Source organism: Prionailurus bengalensis, chromosome C1 (assembly GCF_016509475.1).
Source record: "Prionailurus bengalensis isolate Pbe53 chromosome C1, Fcat_Pben_1.1_paternal_pri, whole genome shotgun sequence".
Taxonomy (NCBI): Eukaryota; Metazoa; Chordata; class Mammalia; order Carnivora; family Felidae; genus Prionailurus; species Prionailurus bengalensis.
The window spans coordinates 140,104,340-140,114,073 of record NC_057345.1 but is presented as its reverse complement, the minus strand read 5'-3'; positions in this window follow the sequence as shown (position 1 = coordinate 140,114,073).

Genomic DNA, 9,734 nt, shown 5'->3' with positions numbered 1-9,734 from the left:
CACCATGAATTTTTGTAATTTCACATAAAAATGTTGGAGGCCTGGGGGGAGTTCATGTTACATAGCACATAGCATCTTACAAATCCCTTTGCAGGAAAGAAATCTCTTTTAGATGTCTCTGCTCCTAAAATCTCCTTCTGATTCTCTTATGGAAAAAGGGGTGGGTTGGAAGGTCTGGAAATTGCCTATTTCTTCACCATTCTTCCACAACCCTCAATACCTCTCCCTTCAAGAAGCTCCCTCCTGGGGCATCTGGGTGGCTCAGTTGGTTGAGCGTCGACTTTGGCTCAGGTCATGATCTCACGGTTTGTGGGTTTGAGCCCCGCATCGGTCTCACTGCTGTCAGTTCAGAGTCGCTTCTGGATCTTCTGTCTCCATCCTTCTCTCTGTCTCTCCCCCACTTGCACTCTCTCAAAAATAAATAAAAATTAAAAAAAAAGAAGGTCCCTCCTGCCCTGAAACCTAGCTAGGGAGGCACCTGTTACCCCACAAAGGGGTTATCCTAGCATCTTTCCTTCAAATCCAACCTCCTCCCTCCAAAAACCTTCCAATAACAGCTACCAGGAAGATATTTTCTCCTTATTGTTAGGAACTGTACAAGCATATTTTGTGTGTGAGGTTGGATACAGTTATACATCCACTTATTAACTTTGAAAAATCTATTTCATGCACCTGAAACTCATACATGCAAAAGAGAGCCTGAGGAAATGTTGACAGTTTGGCTATTAATGGACAAGCCTGCCTGGGCTCCTGTCCTGGGACTGCCACTTTCTACCTGGGTAACATGGACAAATTATCTAAGGTCTTCAGGTTTTAGATTCCAGATTGATGAAATGGGGAAATAACAGTACCTGTCCTGTAGAATATGGGATAGTTTGTCATTTAACTGTCACACCATGTAGCGTGCTTAGCATTGTTCCTGGTACATGGCAAGTGCTCTGAAAACATTAGCAATTATTTTATCTTAGCAATACTTACAGAGTAAGAAGAATATGTTCCAACCACATGTTTTGTTCAAAACTTATGTGGTGGTTTTAAATGTGTCTACAAATTTTTTTTCACTCCATCAAGAAAGGCAATCAAGGGGCACCTGGATCCTCAGTCAGTTAAATGTCCGACTTTGGCTCAGGTCATGATCTCATGGTTTGTGAGTTCAATCCCTGCATCAGGCTCTCTGCTGTCAGCACAGAGCACACTTCAGATCCTCTGTTCTCCCCTCTCTCTCTGCCCCTCCCCCTGCTTGCACTGTCTCTCTCATAAATAAATGTACATTTTTTAAAAATGAGAATATTTCTTTTTTTAAAAAATGACAGTCAAATTTCCCTTTTCTAGAATACAGGCTGGCTTAAGGGCCTTGCTTCTAACCAATTAGATTGGGTAGAAGCAATGACATGTGACCTCAGAGGTTAGATTAGAAAAGGCAATACAGCTTCCACATGGCTCTTTCTCTGTGTCTTGGAGTATTTGCTCTTAGAAGCCAGACACAATGCTGTGAGGAAGCCCAGACCACACAGAGAAGTCAAGTGTAAGTGTTCTGGCCAACAGTCCTTGTCAAGGTCCTGGCTGACAGCCTGCATCAATCAGCCACTGGACATGTGGAGGGGAAGCCTTCATCATGAGCCCTCAGGCATCACTGACTACTACCAAGATGTCGAATGATAGCCACCCAGCTGAGGTCGGGGTAGGCACACACAGGTGACGTGTACATAGTGGTGGTGAATCTTGACAGGAGGTGCCATTTATGTTCTTTGTTCTTTTCTTCTACCTTGGAAAAAAGGAGTTTCGTAGATGCAGAACAACATATGAATTACATGTCATCACGTAAGTGGCATCATTTTTAGGCATGTTGACAAGCACACTACCATTTTGTCACCTGGAATGACAGAATGTGATACTGGGACACCCCACCCCCATCTTCCCTGCCATTCTTGATACAATTGTCAGGTTGTCAGGTCATTTGTCTGATCTCACAGGGATTTGTTAATCTTGGTCATGGAAATTTCAGACATTGAGACGGGCTGGTATAGGTTTTGGTACCCATCAAAGCTCATCCCATGTAGCTTCCTGTTCTGGTCCTGGAGAAAGTATTAGCTTCTTGCCTAATGAGGAGCTGTGCCTCATATAATCTTTTGTAGTAAAAAAAGAGAAAGGCAAAATCCAGTCGGAGGGAGCTAATAGCCTGCTGTGAGGTCTAAGGACAACATGCACACATCAGTGGGATTGTTCCTTGTTGCCCCATCTGTTTGATTTGATTCAGTCCAACAAAAAGGACAGTGTGAAGTGAAGGACTGTGTTGGAGGGGGGTGAGTTACATGGAGAAAGTGCTTCAAAATAAAAACTTAAATTAAAATATAAAAATAAAATTAAATTTAAATTAAAAAAGAGTACTTCAAGAAATTGTCTCTTCATTGTCAGTCCATGAGTAGGTATATCTGACAAAGATTAACCCAGAAGGCCCTAGCAGGGTTGCCACTGAATCTTAGAACATTAATTTGGGGGGCGCCTGTCTGGTTCAGTCGGGAGCACATGCAACTCTTGATCTGGGGGTTGTGAGTTCAAGCCCCACGTTGGGTGTAGAAATTACTTAAATATGAAATCTTTTTTTTTTATAAAGAACATTAATCTGAGAATAAATCTATTATTTCCTTGAAATTAGTAAGCCCAGTGAATGGTGTGATTTGCTCAAAGTCACATGGGTAAACAGGAGCAGAGCTGAGACCACAGTATAAGACTTTTGATTCCAACCTTATGGCTTTGGGTTCTAAATACAATCGTATTGAGTTGTTGACCTTAACCTAGATATTCCCTATGCCTTAATTTTGGAGGTCAATAATCTCTCTCTCTCTCTCTCTCTCTTTTTAAGAGAGAAGGAGAGAAGGGCAGAGAGAGAGAGAGAGAGAGAATATCTTAAATAGGCTTCACGCTCAGTGCAGAGCTCAGTGCTGAGCTGGATCCCATGACCCTGGGATCATGAGATCATGATCTGAGCTGAAATCAGGAGCTGGACACTCAACTGCTCTACTGATTCAGGCACCCAGGCACCCTGAGGTCAATGATATCTTGACTGGGTATCTCAGAGAACAGCTGGGTTTTTACCCGGAGGTCAATGGCGTGAACTTGAACTGTTGGCACTTTTCCAGGAGGATAGGAAGAATGATCCAACCTCTTCTCTGATCAGAGTGACCTTTCTAAAACAACATTAAATGGTGGCATAGAACCCTATTGTCATCATAACACTCATTACAGTTTAATAATCTTTTGGTGTCTGTCTTTGACCCTAGGCTATACATTCTATGAGGGTTGGAACATGGGAGTCACATTTACCATTGTATCCTACAGTAGTGCTGGCATATGTGAAGTGCACAATAAATAGAAATATTTGTTGATACGTGTATAGATAAATGATTGTTGCTCATCTGACTTAAAATGTTTCAAATGGCTTTCCATGTTCTGCTGGCCTAGAAGACCCACCAGCACCCCACTTCCACCATAAGCTAGCTGGCCTCTCCTTACTTTCCAGGCTTATCATCTCCCGCTCTCCTTCCTGGAAATCAACTCAAGACTTACTGAGTCCCTCACAGTTCTCAGAAAATCATGTTGTTCTCTACCCTTTCCTATCCTCCACCCAGCCCCTAGCCTTTCACTTTATTGCTTCTCTTGTAATATTCTTTACCCCTGCTGGCAATGCCTGAATTCCTACTCTTCCCTAAGTCACTTAACCTGATTCCCCAATATTTTAGTGTTCCAATATTCCAAAGCTGTTTGTAATTCACACCTTGCAGTGGCTCTTGCCAGTGTACTACAATGATTGTTTATACAACTTCCTCACTCACTGGAATGGGAGCCCTTGAAGGAGGGGCCTTTTTAACTTTCTCTCAGAGATAAGATGCTCTGTAAATATTTGCTGAATGAATGAATGAACAAAAAAATTACACCTCTTGGAAATCTTGGCATTATCTGGAAGCATGGAAATGTACCTAAATATTTAGAAGTCATCATTGTCCACTTGGTTTATTCTTTAGGGTTACTTATAAAGCTTCTAGGGCTCTGAGTTAGATGAGAAATCTATCATGAGCCAATTTCCCTCTGAGCTGGGTTCCTCAAGAGAATATTCTGCAGGATAGTTAATTCCAAGATTTCTAGGACAAGTTTGTCTTTATGCCTTGAAAAGACCTTAATACATGAATCTGAATACCTTTGTATTTGCACATTTTGCTTTTTGCAAAGCACCTTCATAAGTATGTTCATTTGAACTTCATGGTAACCCTGTGGGGCAGGAAGTATAATTCCAGTTCCCCTAGGGACAGATGAGAAAGCTCACATTGGAAGAAGTTAAGGCACTTGTCCAAGGTCACACAGCTGAGCTGGGCCTAGAACCCAGTTCAGCTCTTTTTCCACAATATCATGACTTAATGAATGAGATGCCTGGAACTATGCAATTTGGCTACTTGTCAAGAAAGTTCCAGAACTTTCCTGAGACTGGGGATGCATGGAGTACATGTGCATGTGCACAGTGAGGGTGCCTGACTAGGTTTGTGAGCATGGGTGTGGCCTCTCCTACCAAGAGTGGCATGGGCAGTGCTGGGCCTGCAGTCAGGGTTGGCAACTCTCCTGAGTAGGTGACAGAATCTGACAGTGACTCTGTCTCACATCCAAACAGACATAATTAACAGACACTTTGAACTTATAGAGAGATTGAGGTTATTCATATAACCTAACATAAAACATGGATTCCATGCTATTTATCAGATTTCCAGGAATGCTTTCTTTTCCTTGCCATTTAAGTAGAACTGAGCACAGAAAGTTGAGTAAGAAAAACTGGGTCCCCCTCCCACAACTCCCTTTGATCGCTCAGTGCTATCACTGCCTTTGCTCACTGAAGCAACATATTCTGGCCTCCCTGTATTTCGTCACTTAAAGCAATCTCCGAATGTGGATACACACACCTCAGGCACAGTACAAGATAATCCACTGGGATGAGAGAGGGAAAAAAGAAAAACTCTTATTTCTGTTCAGTTAATCTCAGTCTTTCTTAATTTGTATTTTGTGTGTTTCATAACGCACATCTGTAATTATTGCAGTAGTACACACAATACACACACACACACACACACACATTTGTATATAGTTAGTCCTCAAAGTTTGGCAACCACTGCTTCACAACAAGGAAATCCATTCTTTGAGGGAGAAACCACACCTCTTGTTGATTTTGTTCTTCACTCAGAGAGCTATGCCTCCTCACGATGGCAGTCACCATGGTCTGATCTCTTTTGGCTGACCTGATTGCCTTGTGAAGCACAGAATCACAACGCACACACTTTCTCTCCTCCCAGGATGCCCCACCTGCTCCACGATCGCCTTGGACATTTGGGAAGAGCTGGAAAACAATCAGAAAGGGGAGGGAAGGGTCTCTCTCGCCTTTGGTGACTCTTGCTCAGACAGGCAGCTTATCCATAGCAAGCCAGTGCACTTCATGCCAATTCTTAAACGCTTTCTTTTCCAGCTCCTGTGAGTGTCTGCTTCCCATTCTTTGCCAACTAAACCAGAAGAGTGAGACTCAGCCTGAAATCACAGGCCCCTGACCTCCATGCTTGTTTTGAAATTTGAAGGAACTTATTGATCCTAGATGATCTCTATTTGATTGGGAAAGGGGGATAGAGCCCGTAAAAGGTCACAGAAGATTTCCTAAGGATATCTTCTCTGACCACAAAAGCTGCTTAAGATTAACTTGGCAGGAAAAACTATGTTCTGGGGAGGATTCAGTCACAGTCCAGGGACCAAAGCCCCTGGCGACTAGTCCCCCAGATGCTTTCCCACGTGTGTTGTTCTACAGCAGCCCAGGATACTGAACAGACGGGAAACCCCAAAGAGGCTCTGCCCCTGGGACCTAAGTGCTCAGCTAAAATCGACTCCCTCCATCAGTGTTTAACAAATTTCGCCCCCTCTTTCAGCAAGATGTGACTAAGAATTCAGTCTAAAAAGTCTAGGTTCAGTATTTAGACATAAACTTCCAATTTAAAAATAAATAATAGTTCTTAATGACACTTGAAGATACTATCACTTCAGATTATTTGTTCTTTCCTCTCCCTTTTTGAAAGCATGTCTCAGTGTATTATCTCTTCTCATTTTCATATTAGTCCTCTGAGTATAGCTAACCCTAAGAGAGTTGTGAACACCTTCCTCCCACCCTCCGTAAGTCTCAATTTTTTTAGGAAATTCCTGATTCTTGCTTGGTTCACAGTCTTACTCCTCTCAAGAGCATCCCTGTTTAAATCAGGGAAAAGAAATAAATGGTTAAATGTAAACAGTAGGATCCTCTAAAGTGATCATCCCACAGAAGACTGGATCTTTCTTTAAGACAAATAAAAGCTATGTCATTTCCGGCTGTGGATGAAGGAACTGAGGCTCAGCCACTACTATTAGAAGTAATAATAATGACAACATCTAGACTTGCATAGCATTTACTCTATGCCTGACACTCTTCTAAGTGCTTCACATAGATTGATTTATTTAATCCTCTAGCACATTGATGATTCTATTATCCCTTAGTTTTCAGATGATGAAACTAAGGCACCAAGAAGGTAATTTGCCTGAAGTCACACAGCCACTGAATAACTGGTTTCGCATCCTAGGAGTCTAGACCCAGGATCTTTTTAGTGATTTGTCCTAAATCATGGAGTCAGTCAGCGGTAAGAACTGGGACCCCAAATTTCAGTCTCTTAAGTCAAATATACTCTTCTCTGTACTAAGCTCTGTAGTCCTGATCTGACTGATTGGAAATTGTTTACACTTTTCATACCTTGAGGTACTTACTCAAAGAACTCGTTCTGACTTCACTCTGAGGCTGAAAGCTAGAAGTTCTGTTTCTACCATGGTTGCCACAGTCAGTGAATGCAGTTATATTATTAGAGAAGTCATTTTCCCACCTAGTTTATTAGAAAACCACATTATTGATTCATTTCTGCATGTGGCATTATGGGAAGTAGAATTAATCTAAGAAACACCATAGGTAGAAGATCCAGAAGCTCAGGGCTGGATAGGAGAACCAGAAAAGGCTTCCATGATGCAGTTTGCTTGGGCCAGAACTGCCTTGGACAGGTAAATAGCACTTTCCTACCTTTAAAGCCTTTCTGGAGAGACACAACTCCTCCTTACCTGTGACACTTCACTGGCAGGAAGCTCCCTTTCCTGATCTAAATCTTTCATACTGCAGCTTAACGATACACGTTCTCTGAGGGCCTGTTATGTGACAGGCGCTAAGAACTTTATCTGCATTATCTCATTCAATCCTTAACCCCATGAGGGAAGTGTTCCCCTTTTACAGGTGAATCTAAGCATAGATAGGTTAAATAACTTGTCCAAAGTTAAACAACTGTTACTGGCACAGTCTAGATTTGACTGGAGATGATCTGTCTCCGGAACCCAGTTTATCAACGTTATAATGGGCTGCCTCCCTGTCAAGGGTCCGTTTCCTGTATACAGGACCCTGTTATAGAGGGAAGGCCTATTTGCTGGCCTCTGGATCATAGGATTGAATGCCTGTTATTGCACTGCCTCTGTTGTTGTTGTTATAGCTTTTTTTTTTTTTTTAACTGATAATTAGCTTTTAAAGCCCTTATGTTCAATGTTCATTGAATGTAGGAGGTGATAATAGTGGTTGGGGATACTTTGAAGGGCATGTACCTAATAATGACCTGGGATGGATGCTGAAAGACCCCTGCGGTCTCCCCTGCTGTGGGATAGATGCCCCTGTAGCCAGATGGCCTTGTCCTGGGTCCCCGACTCCCTGTAGTCCTGCTTTCTTGGGCTTTGACAACCCTTGGTGCTTACCTGGCACCTCTGGCATCTCGTGGGCTCTTCTGCAGCTTCCTGTTTCCTGGTGGAGCTGTGTGGGAGGAAGCAGGCATGCCGAAGGTCTGTACCTGACCTACACTTACCTGTGCATTCTGGTTAGCAGGCCTCACTTTCTAACATTTCTTAACACGGTAATGCTTTGGGGTTCTAAACTTCTGTGGCCTCTGATCATCAAAATAGAAACATTATTGGTCTGCCAGCACAGCACTAATTTGTGTGAAGGAAATAAGGGATTGATGCTACCTCAAGACTGGGACGGGGCTTTGCTCAACAAATGTGGCATGAAGGGTTATGGTGGGCCCAGGATGTTTTTCGCTTTTTGAGGATTAAGTGCTTTTCGAAAATGCTGTACTCCAGACGAGATCTATGCTCCTCAGTGTCGTCTCACTCCAAATGCCTGTTTTTCCCACAGCTGTCGGAATAGTCTTTCTAAAACACAGACCTTGATCATATCATGCCCCACCTTAAAACCCTGCAGTACTCCCCACCACCGCCATGCTAAAGTGCAGTCTGGGGAATACTTGTCCAGATCCCCCTTAGGGCTTCACCCCACTTCTCTTCTCGACTGCCTCATGCACGCTACTCCTCAGATGTTCTCTCACACTTCCGCCAGCCTCCAGCCTTAAGCGTGCCATTCTCTGTGCCCCAACATACTCCTTTACCCTCCTCCAGGCCACACACGTCTTCTTTGCCCCATTCCTATTCATCTTTCCCTCATCCTCACTAACCTAGGTCAGAGGCCTGCCATGTGCTTCCCAGACCAGCCCTTATCACCCTTTATTGTACTTACGTGTTCCACTGGCCATCTCCTTGGGTTGCTCTGTGGGGGCAAAGAATGGGGTCTGTCTTATTCACTATTGTATGCCTACTGCTGCCTACTGGGTATGGCATAGAGAGGAACCCAAGAATATTTATCAAATGAATAAATGTATCAGTGATATCTGCAAGATCTACGAAACTGCTTCTATCAGAACTAAGAGGAGGATCGCACAAAAACTACTGATACTTGAACCAGACTGCTATAGAGAGCTGTTAAAATGTATACATGGCATGGTCTCCTTAGCCAAATTCCTCATCTTGACCCAAGGCAGGCAGCTACACTATCAGCCTTCTATTACATGAAGCTCCATACACACATCCAAAGTGGGCTATTAGCCTTCTTGTAAACTGAATCATGGTATTTAGATAACTCTCCTAAGCCCAACATGGGAGTTCTCAAAACATGATTGTCTTGGGTCTTATGATCACAAGCGCCAAATGTGCTCAACATGAGGCTGAAGCTAATATATTCACTTCCTTATTGATGGATTGAGAAGCACTACTTTGGCATGGATTTTGTTTTGGATTTTGATCTAGGAATCAGTTTCCTGTTGATTACAGCAGGCAGAACATGCCAATATTTCACACAGACATATGTCCCCTAACTGATTCTGTTAAGGCAGTGGTTTTCAAGTCTCACTTTGTCCCCTACGCCCACTCTCCATTCCCCACCCCCACCCCAGGAGACATTTGGCAACGTCTAGCATCATTTTTGATTGTCACAATTTGGAAGGGATGCTACTGGCATCTAGTCGGTAGAGGCACGGGCAGCTGCCAAACATCCTACAATGCACAGGACAGGCCCCACGACAAAGAATGATCTCACCCAAAATGTCAATAGTGCCAGGGTTGGGAAGGCCTGCATTGAGGCGTCCCTCTGTAGACACATTGGTGCATGAGAACTAGGCCCTGTTTATCTGTGTAGTGCTTTCCAAGATGTGTGGAAACAAAGCAGAAAAGAACAAGTTAAAAAATGGTAAGAAGGCTGTGGTTCTTCCCTTGCCTATGATTTAGAAATTAAGATGCACAGCCCGTTCCTAAAGCAGAATAATTCAGTTTGG